Genomic DNA, 17,483 nt, shown 5'->3' on the forward strand with positions numbered 1-17,483 from the left:
TTTTGAAGATCTAACTATATAATGGTATTTTTCTTGGAACAAATTTCCCATGGCCTATAGAAATTCCTCGATTCATAAATTGCTCCTCAGGAAAACATCCAATGGGATCGCACATTGTCTATGAGAGATGGAAATGTAATATAGCCAAGTAGCTCCTTGCTTAGCAAAGATGTTCTGTCTCTTAAAGGAATTAACATGGGGTCTAATTCTATTCTGAAAGGCCAACACAGATATACATATCTCCACAGAATTACTACCTTTTGTTATTGTTAGCATGTTGTGTGTAAGAGAAGACAGACCGAAAAAACATTGTGAGAAGGCATTTCTAAATATGAAGTACAAACAGAATTATCATGCAAGCTTTTTAAAAAAAATTTCCTTGCCAAGTAATTACATTTAAAAAATAGTCTCTATATTCTGTCTATGTCTATGTCTCTCTGTTTCTCTCCATAATATGGAAGATAATAATATAAAATGCAAACATTTGGGCAATGCTCATTAGCCCTCAGGGGCATCTCTGATATTCAGAGTGATACCAAGGCTGGAGAATGGTCATCCAGCCAGAGCAAAAGAAGGTACCTCTGCTTTGTGTAGCCATGTCTCGTCCAAGCTGTAAACCTGCTGAACTAACCAATGACTCTATGCATTACCAAGATCTGAGAAGTCATTAAAGATCAGTGATGGAAACCAAAATATACTTATAACATCATGTCACACAGAGCAGAAAAAAAAAAATAAAACAAAACAAAGAACAGTATATCACTCTAGACAGAGATGCAGCAGAAATAGTAAATGAAATGGAGAAAATGTGAGAAATTGTTATGCATGGAAACAATGATCAGAAAAAAATTAAATTGAACTAAATATAAATTTTAATTATATAATAGGCTAACTAAGTAACAGCAAGACCAAGGGGCCTCTCTCTTCAATGAGAGCCAACTAGGCCATCTTCTGTTACATATGCAGCTAAAGACATGAGCTCTGGGAGGTATTTTAGTTCATATTGTTGTTCCACCTATAGGGTTGCAGACCCCTTCAGCTCCTTGGGTATTTTCTTGAGCTCCTCCATTGGGTTCCCTGTGTTTCATCCAATAGATGACTGTGAGCATCCACTTTATATGTAACATATAAAGTAACAGAAACTGTTATGAATTATGGGTACCAACTTTTAAAATTCTTTTAACAACTTTGTGAACCACAGACATTTTAAAATAAATACATTGAGACACAGAATTCCAGTAACCCACCCAATCATAAACCATTTAAAAGCCAACAGAGAAGGGATTCAAATCCTGGTGTCCATCTCCAGGATTTATACTTGGAGAAACTATATTTCATTTTACCTTTGCATATGCATGTGTTTGTGTCTGTGTAAAACCTTCGCTCTACTTGCTTTCACTTAATTGTTCTACATCTTGACTAGAGGTCTGTGTGGTTATCTCTAACTAGTACCTGCCATTATGATATAAGAAGAATCTTTTCTTTTTAATTTTTTTATTAGATAGTTTCTTCATTTACATTTCCAATGCTATCCCAAAAGTCTCCCATACCCTCTCCCCCCACTCCCCTTCCCACCCACTATCACTTCTTGGCCCTGGCGTTCCCCTGTACTGGGGCATATAAAGTTTGCAAGACCAAGGGGCCTCTCTTCCCAATGAGAGCCAACTAGGCCATCTTCTGTTACATATGCAGCTAAAGACATGAGCTCTGGGAGGTATTTTAGTTCATATTGTTGTTCCACCTATAGGGTTGCAGACCCCTTCAGCTCCTTGGGTATTTTCTTGAGCTCCTCCATTGGGTTCCCTGTGTTTCATCCAATAGATGACTGTGAGCATCCACTTCTGTATTTGCCAGGCACTGGCATAGCCTCACACAAGACAGCTATATCGGGGTCCTTTCAGAAAAATCTTGCTGGCATGTGCAATAGTGTCTGCATTTGGTGGCTGATTATGGGATAGATCCCGGGTGGGGTAGTCTCCGGATGGTCCGTCCTTTCCTCTTAGCTCCAGACTTTGTCTCTGTAACTCCTTCCATGGATATTTTGTTCCCTATTCTAAAGAGGAATGAAGTATCCACACGTTGGACTTCCTTCTTCTTGAGTTTCATATGTTTTGCAAATTGTATCTTGGGTATTCTAAGTTTCTGGGCTAATAATCACTTATCAGTGAGTGCATACCAAGTGGCTTCTTTTGTGATTGGGTTACCTCACTCAGGATGATATCCTCCAGACACATCCATTTGCCCAAGAATTTTAAAAATTCATTGTTTTTAATAGCTGAGTAATACTCCACTGTGTAAATGTACCACATTTTTTTTTTGTATCTATTCCTCTGTTGAGGGACATCTGGATTCTTTCCAGATTCTGGCTATAATATACAAGGCTGCTATGAACATAGTGGAGCATGTGTCCTTATTACCAGTTGAAACATCTTCTGGGTATATGCCCATGAGAGGTATTGCTGGATCTTCCTGTAATACTATGTCCAATTTTCTGAGGAACTGCCAGACTGATTTCCAGAGTGGTTGTACAAGCTTGCAATCCCAACAGCAATGGAGAAGTGTTCCTCTTTCTCCACATCCTCACCAGCATCTGCTCTCACCTGAATTTTTGATCTTAGCCATTCTGACTGGTGTGAGGAGGAATCTCAGGGTTGTTTTGATTTGCATTTCCCTGATGATTAAGGATGTTGAACATTCTTTCAAGTGTTTCTCAGCTATTCAGTATTCCTCAGTTGAGAATTCTTTGTTTAGCTCTGTACCCCATTTTTAGTGGGGTTATTTGAATTTCTAGAGTCCAGCTTCTTGAGTTCTTTGTATTGGATATTAGGCCCCTATCTGATTTAGGATTGGTAAAAATCCTTTCCCAATCTGCTAGTGGCTTTTTGTCTTATTGACAGTATCTTTTGCCTTACAGAAGTTTTGCAATTTTATGAGGTCCCATTTGTAGATTCTTGATCTCACAGTACAAGCCATAGCTGTTCAAGAATTTTCCCCCTGTACCCATATTTTTGAGGCTTTTCCCCACTCACTCATCTATAAATTTCAGTGTCTCTTGTTTTATGTGGAGGTCTTTGATCCACTTAGACTTGAGCTTTGTACAAGGATATAAGAATGGACCAATTCACATTCTTTTACATGATAACCCCCAGTTGTGCCAGCACCATTTGTTGAAAATGCTGTCTTTTTTTCCACTGGATGGTTTTAGCTCCCTTGTCAAAGATCAAGTGACCATAGGTGTGTGGGTTCATTTCTGGGTCTTCAATTCTATTCCATTGATCTACCTGTCTGTGGCTATACCAGTACCATGCAGTTTTTATCACAATTGCTCTGTAGTACAGCTTGAGGTCAGGCATGGTTATATGAAGAATCTTAAACCTTTGGTCCTATGAAAGTCCCTGCTGTACTCTGGAAATTTTCTGAGAGGGAAGATAATGCCATGGTTAATATTGTTATAATAATATTTTTCCTAAGTCTCCAGTTATTGGCACAAGGCTTTATAAGAACCCCAAAATCTGTTATATCACTGTCATTCTTGCATATGAGGCCATGAATGATGATGGACCCCTGGCTAACTCATGGGCTGCAGAGAGCTTCGATGTTGTTAAAATGTCAATGTGCTGTGGATAACATGCCAGAGCACATGTCAATGTTTGGGACCTCTATCCTTCCTTCCTCCAAACATTTGTGTGCTCCCTGTTCCTTTGCAATCATTTCACCTGGCTGTTTCCAGACTGCACCTTTTACAGTGAACTAGGGAATCCAAGTGTGTTTAGTTCTGTGTGTACCTTGTTTTAGTGAAGTATTTAACCAAAAGAGGAAGTTGTGGGAACCATTATTAATGAATATCTGGTTAGACCTTAGGGGATTGTGATTGGCATTTGAAGGGTGAGCAGTCATGTGACACTCAGCTTTTAATCTGTAGTGCTTGTGGGCTTAGTGTCAGATCTAAGTTATGTCTTCAGAAAAACCAGCAGATATCCAAATTGTTTATTGCATGCAGAAATAGCACAAAGAGAGTGCTGAAAGTGTTGGGCTTGAAAAGAGGACCAATGCCATAGAAGGAAGAGCTAATCAGAAAACCACACCAGGAGGAATGACTGGCATTTCTTCAGTGAAAGCCCAGTGCTGCTGAATTGTGATAGGAACACTGAGAAAGAAAACCCAGCCTTTTGCTGCTCACAGGGCTTCTCAGAGCTTAAATTCATCTCAGGAATGTAAATCAAGAGTTAATTCACAACATCTGTCCAGGATCTTCTGGCTTTCACAGTCTCTGGTGAAAAGTCTGGTGTAACTCTGATAGGCCTGCCTTTATATGTTACTTGACCCTTTTCTCTTACTGCTTTCAATATTCTATCTTTATTTAGTGCATTTGTTGTTCTGATTACTATGTGTCGGGAGGAATTTCTTTTCTGGTCCAGTCTATTTGGAGTTCTGTAGGCTTCTTGTATGTTCATGGGCATCTCTTTCTTTAGGTTTGGGAAGTTTTCTTCTATTATTTTGTTGAAGATATTTGGGGCCCTTTAAGTTGAAAATCTTCATTCTCATCTACTCCTATTATCCGTAGGTTTGGTCTCATTGTGTCCTGGATTTCCTGGATGTTTTGAGTTAGGATCTTTTTGCATTTTGCATTTTCTTTGATGGTTGTGCCGATGTTCTCTATGGAATCTTCTGAACCTGAGATTCTCTCTTCCATCTCTTGTGTTCTGTTGCTGATGCTCGCATCTATGGTTCCTGATTTCTTTCCTAGGGTTTCTATCTCCAGAGTTGTCTCTGTTTGAGTTTTCTTCAATGTTTCTAGTTCCATTTTTAGACCTTGGATGGTTTTGTTCAATTCCATCACCTGTTTTGTTGTGTTTTCCTGTAATTCTTTAAGGGATTTTTGTGTTTCCTCTTTAAGGTCTACTACCTGTTTAGCAGTGTTTTCCTATAATTCCTTGAGGGATTTTTGTGCATCCCCTTTAAGGGCTTCTACCTGTTTAGCAGTGTTCTCTTGCATTTCTTTAAGTGAGTTATTAATGCCCTTCTTAAAATCCTCCACCAGTATCGTGAGATGTGATTTTAGATCAGAATCTTGCTTTTCAGGTGTGTTGGGGTATCCAGGATTCGCTGTGGTGGGCATACTAGGTTCTGATGATGCCCAGTGGTCCTGGTTCCTGTAGTAAGATTCTTTTGTTTGCCTTTTGCCATCTGGTAAGCTCTGGTGTCAGATGTTCTAGCTGTCTCTGACTGGAGCTTGTTCCTCCTGTGATTCTTTAGGCTCTGGCAGCATCCTGGAAGACCAACTCTTTCCAGTGTCCAAGTGATCAGAGCACTCTCTGCAGGCAGGCTCTCCTCTTGCAGGGAAGATGCACAGAACTCTTGAGCTCAGACCCATCTCCGGGTTCCTGGGGTCAGAGCCCTCCCTGGAGGCCAACTCTCCTCTGGCAAGGAAGGTGTCCAGGGGTCTGGGTCTCAGCTCTGCCTCCTGGCTAAGGATGGAGGCCCAAAGGGACCCTGTCCAAGAAACTCTGTTGCTTCTGCTGCCCACGTGCTCTCCTGCATGGACTGGTCTCAGTGATCCCAAGAATCTGGGAGTGCTAGGGCCTGCCTTTGTGCTTTAACCCTGTTGATGCTAGCACAAGACCCTCTGGGTTTTTTGGAACTGATGTTGCGTTCCACTCACCAGTGATGATCCCAGGGTCCCGGGTGTCCTAAGGGTGCCTGCAGCATGGAGAGTCCTCTGGGGACCTTAGGGCCCTCTGCAGAGATCCCGCGGAAGGATCAGTAAAATTAACATAGTAAAAATGACCATCTTTTCAAAAGCAATATATAGATATAGAGATAGAAGGAGCAATTTTAAAATTCATCTGGATTTAAAACAAACAAACAAACAAAAATCAAACCAGGATAGGGAAAACTATTCCCCAAAATAAAAGAATTTCTAGGGGAGTCACCATCCTTGACCTCAAGCTGTACTACAGAGCAATAGAGATAAAACCTGCATGGTATTGGTACTGTGACAGTAACCAGCTCTAGTTTTGGGGCCTGATGTTGGAACATGTGGCTCACAAAAATCTATGTTGAATCTTCAGCCCGATTTGAGACCTTTGTGGTAGCAACCCAGGTGTTCACAATCATGAAAGAATGTGTCCCCTATAGAATAGGGCCTGACACCAAATCCCAACACTATTGCTGATGCTGTGTTGTGCTTGCAGACATAGGTCTTACATGGCTATCCTCTATGGGGCTCAACCATCATCTGACTGGCATAGATGGAGATACTTAGAGGAGGCAAACATTGGACTGAGCTAGAGGACCTCTATGGAAGAGTTAGGGGAAGGACTGAAGGAGCTGAAAGGGGATTGTAACCTTGTCTATATGAAAAGAAAAAGAAATGAAAGAGAGTTTCATTTCCCAGGACCATGTGAGAATATACAACAAAATACCATGTTAGAGCAAAATAAAAGGCCTTGTATACCCTTAGCATCCTGGCACTCAATACACATCAAACATCCTGAATATCCTGTTCTTTAACTTACCAATCTCCAAACGTACAAGAAATGGATTTCTGTTGTTTATATGTTTCCCAGTATAAGGCACTTTGTTGTAGAACAGGATGAGATTTTGACCTTTGAAGATTCTCTATCTCCCATGCCTACAGCTTTTGCTGTCTGTATGATTCTAGGCTGATGTTCTTCTCTTTGGATCATCACGAAGATGTCTGCCTTCTGTCTCCTGGGCTTCTAGGTCTCTGATGAGAAATCTAATAAGAGTCTTTTGGGGAAGCTATGACCAAACTCCCTTCCTCTAAGTCCCACATACTTTAGTAACTTGCTCTAGGGTGTTTGAAAAAGAATATTTTGTGACAGGACAACAACATTGAGGGGCATAGTTTGGACAGCAAGTATATAGAGAGAAATGACTACTTTGAACAAAGATATGTTGAGGTCTGTAAGAGACAGTTGTTAGCACAGATTTTGGGTCCTACTCCCAAAGGACATAGGAGCATCCTCTGGGTTGTTCACTTTTTTACTGGTAAATATCAGTCTATTGTGGATGGGCCTGGTGCTGTTTTGTATTTTGATGCTAATTCTGCTCTCCTGGGAGGGGCTGTGGACAAGGAAGAGTCACATACCCAGGTGACTTCTTGTGAACCAATCCTTTAATAAATGAAGGAGCCAATAACTGAGCGAGTAAGAGGGACTTCCCAGTTGGACAGAGAAAGAGAGGAAGCAGGAGAGAATTAGGCTTTTTGGAAGGTTATAGCATGAGGACAAGATGTAATAATGACTAGTCTCCCCATTTCAATGGCAGATCCTGTCTGTGGGAACATAGCAAGCTGGGTGGAGACATTTCAAGAGCTCTGGGTCAGAGAGTCTCCATGGGATAGAAACAGGTTGGCCACTGCTTGCCAGTGACTGGCCAGCCAGGTACCACGGGGCAGAGAGTTGTAGGTGCCTGGCAGTTGTGCGGGAACTTGTTGGTTCTTTTTAAAATGTTTCCTGCAACCAGAGTCTATACCCATTAAAGCATAAAGGTTTGGGGGCCTATATTATCATTATTCCTACTACTGTTTCTATTACCTTTAGAGTGGAGACAGTTCTTATTGTGGTTTGAATTAAAAAAAAAAATCCCCTATAGACACTTGTGTCAGAACTCATGGTCTCTAGCTGGTAATACTGCGAAGGGAAGCTGGAATCTAGCTTTAAAAGGTAGGCTCCTAGCTCTAGGAAGGAATTTCCTGACCTGGCATTGGATATGGGGTGACCAGCAGTACTGTGTGAACAGCCACATGCTATCACTCTACATCATGCTTTCCCTGTTCCCTCAAAGTGTGAGCCAAAATAAACCATTCTGTTGCTTCTGGTTGGGCACTTGGTAGCAGTGACTGCAGAGTAGCTAATACAGTCTTCTGGGACAGGAGTGTGGCCATCCCTCATTGGTCCATGTTTTGCTCTGACCTCACAAAGAACCACTGTGATAAATGACAGACACCTGCCCATAAAATGTACTGCCCAGGGCTGGTTTTTGTCCTTTTGGTGCGGAGAGTGGTTTGGTGGTGTTTTGGGAGACGTGGACTGTGGTGATAATTTTGAACTTGGATTCTGGGGAAAATTTGGATTGGACTTTGGTTACGTTTTTGGACTCGGATTTTGGCGAAGGTTTCTGAACTGGACATTGGTTACGTTTTTTGGACTCGGATTTTGGCGAAGGTTTCTGAACTGGACATTGGTTACGTTTTTTGGACTCGGATTTTGGCGAAGGTTTTTTTTCTGACTTGGACATTGGTTACGTTTTTGGACTCGGATTTTGGCGAAGGTTTTTTGTTTTATTTGGACACTGGTTACGTTTTTGTACTCGGATTTTGGTGAACCTGCTTGGACTTTGACAAGGTAAGCCCTTTTCTCACTTTACTGCTTGAGGTTTGCAGGTAATGGTTTTAGTTTTCTTTTTTTTCTTTTTTCTTTTTTTTTAGTTTGTCTTTGATTTTAGATTTTCTTTTTTACATAGTTTAAATTATCATCGTTAATTACCTTCAATTTGTCTTTTTCTACCTACTCATTTTCATTGCCATTTATTTACTTTTTAAAGTTTTTGTTAATAAACATTAAGCATAAAGTAGGACAGTTCCCTAAAACATTTCTGAATATGCACATAATGTACTTTAAGAATATTCACCTAATCTAAGAACCTGTACCCCAGTCCCTTCTTTCTTCTTTCCATTCCTAATGAATCCCTTTTACTACAGGCCCCTTCCCCTACCTATGCTTCAGCACTTGAGAGCCAGTATCTCTGCACTGGCTTGTTAAACACGACGGGGTGATTTCCAGATCCATGATCTTCTTTTTAAATGACAATTCCATTCTTCAGCTGAGCATGTGATTCTTTTTTTTTTCAATTTTTAATATTTTTATTACATATTTTCCTCAATTACATTTCCAATGCTATCCCAAAAGTCCCCCATAGTGCCCCCCACTTCCCTACCCACCCATTCCCATTCTTATGGCCCTGGCATTCCCCTATATTGGGGCATATAAAGTTTGCAAGTCCAATGGGCCTCTCTTTCCATTGATGGCCGACTAGGTCATCTTTCGATACATATGCAGCTAGAGACAAGAGCTCCGGGGTTCTGGTTAGTACATCATGTTGTTCCAACAATAGGGTTGCAGATCCCTTTAGCTCCTTGGGTACTTTCTCTAGCTTCTCCATTGGGAGCCCTGTGATACATCCAATAGCTGAATGTGAACATCCACTCCTGTGTTTGCTAGGCCCCGGCATCGTCTCACAAGAGACAGCTATATTTGGGTCCTTTCAGCAAAATCTTACTAGTGTATGCAATGGTGTCAGCGTTTAGAAGCTGCTTATGGGAAGGATCCCTGGATACGGCAGTCTCTAAATGGTCCATCCTTTCATCACAGCTACGAACTTTGTCTCTGTAACTCCTTCCCTGGGTGTTTTGTTCCCAATTCTAAGAAGGGGCACAGTGTCCACACTTTGGTCTTCAATCTTCTTGAGTTTCATGCGTTTAGCAAATTGTATCTCATATCTTGGGTATCCTAAGTTTTGGGCTAATATCCACTTATCAGTGAATACATATTGTGTGAGTTCTTTTGTGATTGTGTTACTTCACTCAAGATGATGCCCTCCAGGTCCATCCATTTGGCTAGGAATTTCATAAATTCATTCTTTTTAATAGCTGAGTAGTACTCCATTGTGTAAATGTACCATAATTTCTGTATCCATTCCTCTGTTGAGGGACATCTGGGTTCTTTCCAGCTTCTGGCTATTATAAATAGGGCTGCTATGAACATAGTGGAGCATGTGTCCTTTTTACCGGTTGGGACATCTTCTGGATATATGCCCAGGAAAGGTATTGCTGGATCCTCCAGTAGTACTATGTCCAATTTTCTGAGGAACCGCCAGACTGATTTCCAGAGTGGTTGTACAAGCTTGCAATCCCACCAACAATGGAGGAGTTTTCCTCTTTCTCCACATCCTCGCCAGCATCTGCTGTCACCTGAATTTTTGATCTTAGCCATTTGGACGGGTGTGAGGTGGAATCTCAGGGTTGTTTTGATTTGCATTTCCCTGATGATTAAGGATGTTGAACATTTTTTCAGGTGCTTCTCTGCCATTCGGTATTCCTCAGGTGAGAATTCTTTGTTCAGTTCTGAGCCCCATTTTTTAATGGGGTTATTTGACTTTCTGGAGTCCACCTTCTTGAGTTCTTTATATATATTGGATATTAGTCCCTTATCTGATTTAGGATAGGTGAAGATCCTTTCCCAATCTGTTGGTGGTTTTTTTGTCTTATTGATGGTGTCTTTAGCCTTGCAGAAGCTTTGTAGTTTCATGAGGTCCCACTTGTCAATTCTCGATCTTACAGCACAAACCATTACTGTTCTATTCAGGAATTTTTCCCCTGTGCCCATATCTTCAAGGCTTTTCCCCACTTTCTCCTCTATAAGTTTCAGTGTCTCTGGTTTTATGTGTAGTTCCTTAATCCACTTAGACTTGACCTTAGTACAAGGAGATAGGAATGGATCTATTCGCATTCTTCTACATGTTAACAACCAGTTGTGCCAGCACCATTTGTTGAAAATGCTGTCTTTCTTCCACTGGATGTTTTTGCCCTTCCATTTCTATGCAGCGTTGTCAATCGGTGGTGGTTGTTGCAGCCCTGGCAGGACTGGATGAATCCATCTTGATCAGGAAGTTTGGAAGCCCTTTCAAGGGCTGTTGAATTCTGTGTGAGGCATTAAGCTCTCAGACTAAGGATTATTGTGTCTGTGTTCACAGGTGTTGACTATGTTACTATGACTCTTGTTACTGTGCCCATGTGGCCTCAGTATCTGCGAAATACATTCTCTAAGGATGAATCTTGATTGCTCCTGCTCCTCTTTCTAGTTTAGTAAATAGTTTCAGAAGTACTGGTGTGGGCTCTTCTTTAAAGATTTGATGAAAATCACCAATGAGTTTGTCTGGTCTGGCCTCTTCTTATTTTTATTGTTGTTAAGAAATTCTTTTAAATTACTATTTAAATCTTTTTGCATTTTTGTTTGAAATTTGATTTTTGAGATTTGTTTGTTTCTTTGTTTTCAAGACAGGGTTTCTCTGTGTAGCCCTGGCTGTCCTGGAACTCACTTTGTAGACCAGGCTGGCCTCGAACTCAGAAATCCACCTGCCTCTGCCTCCCGAGTGCTGGGATTAAAGGCGTGCGCCACCACACCTGGCAATTTTTGAGAATTTTACATGATATTTTGGTTGTATTTATCCTTTCCCCTAACTCCACCCAGATCCTCCACTCGGCATTTCCTACTATCCTGGTTTGGGTCGTTTGTTTTGTGTCTGGCCATCCAGTACAGTTTCTCTTGTCTTCATACTCTCAGGTATGTGGCGTTCCACTGAAGAGTAGTCTGTCCAACCTTATCCGTAAGGGGCCACATCCTTAAAATTGATAGCTCTCCTGACAGCTATCAGTTTTGAAGGGCTCATCAGCTAGGTGTGTGATTTCCTGTCCACCTCCCCTCTTCATGAGATTTTGACTGACTTGAGCCTAAGCAGGTCACAATGCTGTGAGTTCATATGTGCAACTCCCTCCTTTACCCAGAAAACACTGGAGCTTTTTGCCATCAACTGCCTCTGACTCATACAGTCTTCAGTTTGGATGTTTTCCCTCTTTTTAGTTTTAGTTGGTAGTTTAATGTGTATCTAGAGGTTCATCAATTTTTTCTAGATTTTTCCACTTCACTGGAACATTTTTAAGACATTCCCTACTGATTGTTTGGATGTCTGGATTCCATTTGTATATTCCACTGTATACTGCATTATCTTCTCCCTAATATTGTTAATGTATATCTTCCAATTTCTATGAGTTATCTTGGGGAAGATTACTTGTTATTGTTATCCTTAGAATAAACAAGTCTTTGTTACCAGAGTGGTTTTGAATATGCTTGGCCCAGGGAGTGGCACTATTAACAGGTATCACCTTGTTGGATGAAGTGTGCCACTGTCCAGGTGGGTTTTGAGCTCCTACTCCTAACTTCTAAGAAGAGACAGTCTTCTCTTAACAGTCTTCAGATGAAGATGTAGAACTCTCATCTCCTCCTGCTTCATGCCTGCCAGTATGCTGCCATATTCTTACATTGGTGATAATGGACTGAACTCCCAAACCTGTAAGGCAGCTTCAAATACGTATTGTCTTTAATATGAGTTGCCTTGGTCATGGAGGCTATTCATAGCTAAAAATCCCAAACTAAGACAGTTACATTGGTCTTTGTATTATTTTTGTCTTCATTTCATCAATTCATATTCTGAACTTGATTCTAATTCTTTTGGATTTTGCTTGTTCTAATATTTCTATGACTGTGACATGCATCATTAGATCATTTGGACAACTTTTGTGTTTGTATTAGCACAGGAATTTAAGGCTATAAATGTTTCTCTTAGACCCACTTTTACTTCCCTTTTTTCTTGCATCCCTAGGTGTTGTGGACACTGACCACAAAACAATTGACTTATCAGCAATGATGAAGAGGTGGCAAGCATGTGAGGACCTCAGGTCCAACCCCTTTGGCGAATTCGCCATAACAGAAAATTATAAAATATTAACAACCCTTGGCCAAGGATCCTTTGGAGAGGTAAAACTGGCGAGCCATCTCCCCACACAAACAAAAGTAGCAATAAAAATCCTCCCCAAAAGCAGGGGAAACCCCCTTGTGCAATCCGAAATCGAAATCATGAAATCCCTTGATCATCCCCATATTATTAAACTTTTAGAAATAATCGACACCTCCAGAAACATTTTCATCATTCTGGAGCATGCTGTGGGAGGAGAGCTGCTGAGTAGAATTGAAGAGTGTGGCTATCTAGCAGAGGAGGAGTGCCACAGACTGTTTAAACAGATGGTGTATGCACTCCAGTATTGTCACCAGAAAGGGATTGTCCACCGGGACTTAAAGCCAGAAAACATCTTATTGGACCACAGAGGAGATGTAAAGCTTGCTGATTTTGGATTGGGCACCAAGATAATCACGGGCCAGAAGCTGGTCAAGTTCTGTGGAACCCTCCCTTACTGTGCCCCAGAAATGTTGCAAGGTAGAGGGTACGATGGTCGGGCCACTGATGTCTGGAGCTTGGGGGTGGTTCTTTATTTTATGGCCACAGGGCACCTCCCTTTCAAGGGATATGGCTATGAAGCAACAAAGCAGAAGATCTTTGAAGGAAAGTACTCTAGGAGTTTTAGTCTCTCACCAGAACTTTGGGATGTGATAGCCAAATTGCTAACTATCAACCCTGGAGAGAGGCCAACAGTCCAAGAGATTGCCAGATTCACGTGGCTAAAATATGACAACGAAGCTTCTCCTGCTTCCATGGGAGAGAACACTGAAAGCCACCCGGACCCCAGTATAATCAAACTCATGCGTTTCCTGGGATACAATCCAGAAGAGATAAGAGAAAGTTTGCGGGAGAAAAAGTTCAACTCGGTGATGGCTACTTATTTAATGCTACAACAACAACAACATTTACCACAGGAAGACAAGACAACAAAAAAACCAGATCCAAGGCCGTGTGATAGAATGTTGGAAAACACAGAGCCAACCATAAAAAACCAAGTAGAAGTAAGGAGGGCAACTAGTATGCCTATCCTTTCCACCGTCAGTTTTGAGAAGGTAAAGAGAACTACAATGAGCCACTCTATGCCACCCACCTGGAACTGCTTCAAGAAGCAGACAACTCCACTCAACAGCATCAGCCCCCAGCTTGTCCAGAAGGCTCACTACATGAGGAGAATCTGGGAGACAGAGATCAGTGACACCTCGGAAGAAATATCTACTGGAGAGTCTTTGGAATATCCAAACCTCATGGGACAGGCTCACTACATGAGGAGAATCTGGGAGACAGAGATCAGTGACACCTCGGAAGAAATATCTACTGGAGAGTCTTTGGAATATCCAAACCTCATGGGACAGGCTCACTACATGAGGAGAATCTGGGAGACAGAGATCAGTGACACCTCGGAAGAAATATCTACTGGAGAGTCTTTGGAATATCCAAACCTCATGGGACAGGCTCACAACATAAGGAGAATCTGGGAGACAGAGATCAGTGACACCTCGGAAGAAATATCTACTGGAGAGTCTTTGGAATATCCAAACCTCATGGGACAGGCTCACTACATGAGGAGAATCTGGGAGACAGAGATCAGTGACACCTCGGAAGAAATATCTACTGGAGAGTCTTTGGAATATCCAAACCTCATGGGACAGGCTCACTACATGAGGAGAATCTGGGAGACAGAGATCAGTTACACCTCGGAAGAAATATCTACTGGAGAGTCTTTGGAAGATCCAAACATCATGGGACAGCTCCACATTGTTACTACACCTGGACAAATGGACATCATGAACACACAAGTTACATCACCTCCATTCTCCAGGAAGGAGGCCAAGGGTGAGGGTCCTGCTCTACAACAGAGAGAGTCCAGACCATCCTCCCGAAATACACTCCAGGGACACCTCCATGACAGGTGTCAGACTGCGCCCCAGGCCCCCTTTCGAAGACGGGCCTGGAAGACCCTAAGGAACGGATTTCTAAGAGGCCTGCGAACTTTATGTTGCTGCCTGCCAATCCAAAGCAGTGCACCCTGACCAACAACAGAGGCCTGCCTGGCTCTGAGTCAAAAGAGCCATGGAGGTAGCCATGGTACCAGGTAAGTGGAGAGACTACAATACACTTCTACCTCTAGGTTTTTTGTTTAAAATAATGTCAATTTCTTTAAAGAAAAAATATTTATTTACTGTATGTGCATGGAAGTTAACCAGCCAGAGTCAGTTCTGTCTTTACACCCTATCTGTCTGAGGGAATGGATTAACGTCCCCACCCTTGGTAGCAAATGCTTGCACTCACTGAACACTTTCCTGGACTAAATGATATGCTTTGAAATAAACAGGTTACAAGAATATACATCTTAGGGGTTGGTGGTAATGTATTATCACTGATAAATCCAATCCCACGGTATCCTTTGTGAGTAACTTCACCACATGTAGAGGGCAGAGGACAGTGTCTTGAGCCTGGCCAGGGTGTTGGAGGAGGGTGGGGGAAGGGATCAGTGGAGCACTCGGGAAGAACCAGCCTGACAGCCCATGCCAGCACAGGGCCAGCACAGTGAAGCATAAGTCCTGAAGATTTCTACTAAGATCTCTCTTTCTTATGTCTGTTTGAAGAGCATTTACAGGCACTGTGCTCCCTGAAAACTGATACCAGAGAGTGAAGAGCAGCCTACTGAGGATGCACACAGATACAGGAGAGGGCCAGGGAGGAATTTCCCATTGTTGGATGCCGGGACACACAAACACACACACGGACACACAAACACACACACAGTGAGAGAGAAAGAGAGGGGGAGTGAGAGAGAGAGAGAGAGAGAGAGAGAGAGAGACAGAGAGAGACAGAGAGAGAGAGAGACAGAGAGAGAGAGAGAGAAGAGCATTCCTTTGGCATTTTTGCTGCTTTTGAAATTAGTTGAAATGGTGAGAATCTGTATTCCAAACAAAGTATTATCATATTTTTTGTGACTCTAGTTGTCTCTCCAAATTTGTATTGCCTTGTCTACACCCTTATCTGAAACATTAACCAGTTCATCTTCATAGGAGCCATGTGAAGCCAGATCATGTCATGGTGCACACTACCCCAGGGCATCTGAGAGCTTAAAAGGTAAATTCCACCAAGTAAGTTTTGAGTGGAGCCAAAGTGAAATATGAAGTGTTTAATAGTTGAAGCCAGAGCAGGACCTGTTTCCAAGCATGATCATGGATAAGAACCTGTTGTAAGAAAACAAGTGTGGGTTCATTTCTGGGTCTTCAATTCTATTCCATTGGTCTATTTGTCTGTCACTATACCAGTACCTTGCAGTTTTTATCACAATTGCTCTGTAGTAGAGCTTTAGGTCCGGCATGGTGATTCCACCAGAGGTTCTTTTAACCTTGAGAAGAGTTTTTGCTATCCTAGGTTTTTTGTTATTCCAGATGAATTTGCAGATTGCACTTTCTAATTCGTTGAAGAATTGATTTGGAATTTTGATGGGGATTGCATTGAATCTGTAGATTGCTTTTGGCAAGATAGCCATTTTTACAATGTTGATCCTGCCAATCCATGAGCATGGGAGATCTTTCCATCTTCTGAGATCTTCTATAATTTCTTTCTTCAGAGACTTGAAGTTTTTATTATACAGATCTTTCACTTCCTTAGTTAGAGTCACACCAAGATATTTTATATTATTTGTGACTATTGAGAAGGGTGTTGTTTCCCTAATTTCTTTCTCAGCCTGTTTATTCTTTGTGTAGAGAAAGGCCATTGATTTGTTTGAGTTAATTTTATATCCAGCTACTTCACCGAAGCTGTTTATCAGGCTTAGGAGTTCTCTGGTGGAATTTTTAGGGTCACTTATATATACTATTATATCATCTGCAAAAAGTGATATTTTGACTTCATCTTTTCCAATTTGTATCCCTTTGATCTCCTTTTGTTGTCGAATTGCTCTGGCTAGGACTTCAAGTACAATGTTGAATAGGTATGGAGAAAGTGGACAGCCTTGTCTAGTCCCTGATTTTAGAGGGATTGCTTCAAGCTTCTCACCATTTACTTTGATGTTGGCTACTGGTTTGCTGTAGATTGCTTTTATCATGTTTAGGTATGGGGCTTGAATTCCTGATCTTTCCAAGACTTTTATCATGAATGGGTGTTGGATCTTGTCAAATGCTTTTTCCGCATCTAACTAGATGACCATGTATGTGGTTTTTGTCTTTGAGTTTGTTTATATACTGGATTACGTTGATGGATTTCCGTATATTGAACCATCCCTGCATCCCTGGGATGAAACCTACTTGGTCAGGATGGATGATTGTTTTGATGTGTTCTTGGATTCGGTTAGCAAGAACTTTATTGAGGATTTTTGCATCAATATTCATAAGGGATATTGGTCTGAAGTTTTCTATCTTTGTTGGGTCTTTTTGTGGTTTAGGTATCAGAGTAATTGTGGCTTCATAGAATGAGTTGGGTAGAGTACCTTCTGTTTCTATTTTGTGGAATAGTTTGTGAAGAACTGGGATTAGATCTTCTTTGAAGGTCTGATAGAACTCTGCACTAAACCCATCTGGTCCTGGGCTTTTTTTAGTTGGGAGACTATTAATGACTGCTTCTATTTCTTTGGGGGATATAGGGCTGTTTAGATCATTAACCTGATCTTGATTCAACTTTGGTACGTGGTATCTGTCTAGGAACTTCTCCATTTCATCCAGGTTCTCCAGTTTTGTCGAGTATAGCCTTTGGTAGAAGGATCTGATGGTGTTTTGGATGTCTTCAGGATCTGTTGTTATGTCTCCTTTTTCATGTCTGATTTTGTTAATTAGGATGCTTTCCCTGTGCCCTCTAGTGAGTCTGGCTAAGGGTTTATCTATCTTGTTGACTTTCTCAAAGAACCAGCTCCTTGATTGGTTGATTCT

General features: G+C 41.5%; 2 pseudogenes across 1 annotated transcript in view; one reads left to right on the forward strand and one right to left on the reverse strand.

Moving 5' to 3' along the window:
- The window catches only part of LOC147004896 (protein DBF4 homolog A-like), a 154,008-nt pseudogene that overhangs the window by 44,684 nt on the left and 91,841 nt on the right, over nt 1-17,483 (reverse strand). The window lies entirely within an intron of this gene.
- LOC147004897 (sperm motility kinase X-like) lies at nt 8,270-15,697 on the forward strand (annotated as a pseudogene).

Source organism: Mus caroli, unplaced genomic scaffold (assembly GCF_978045245.1).
Source record: "Mus caroli unplaced genomic scaffold, Mus_caroli_1 scaffold_4, whole genome shotgun sequence".
Classification (NCBI taxonomy): Eukaryota; Metazoa; Chordata; class Mammalia; order Rodentia; family Muridae; genus Mus; species Mus caroli.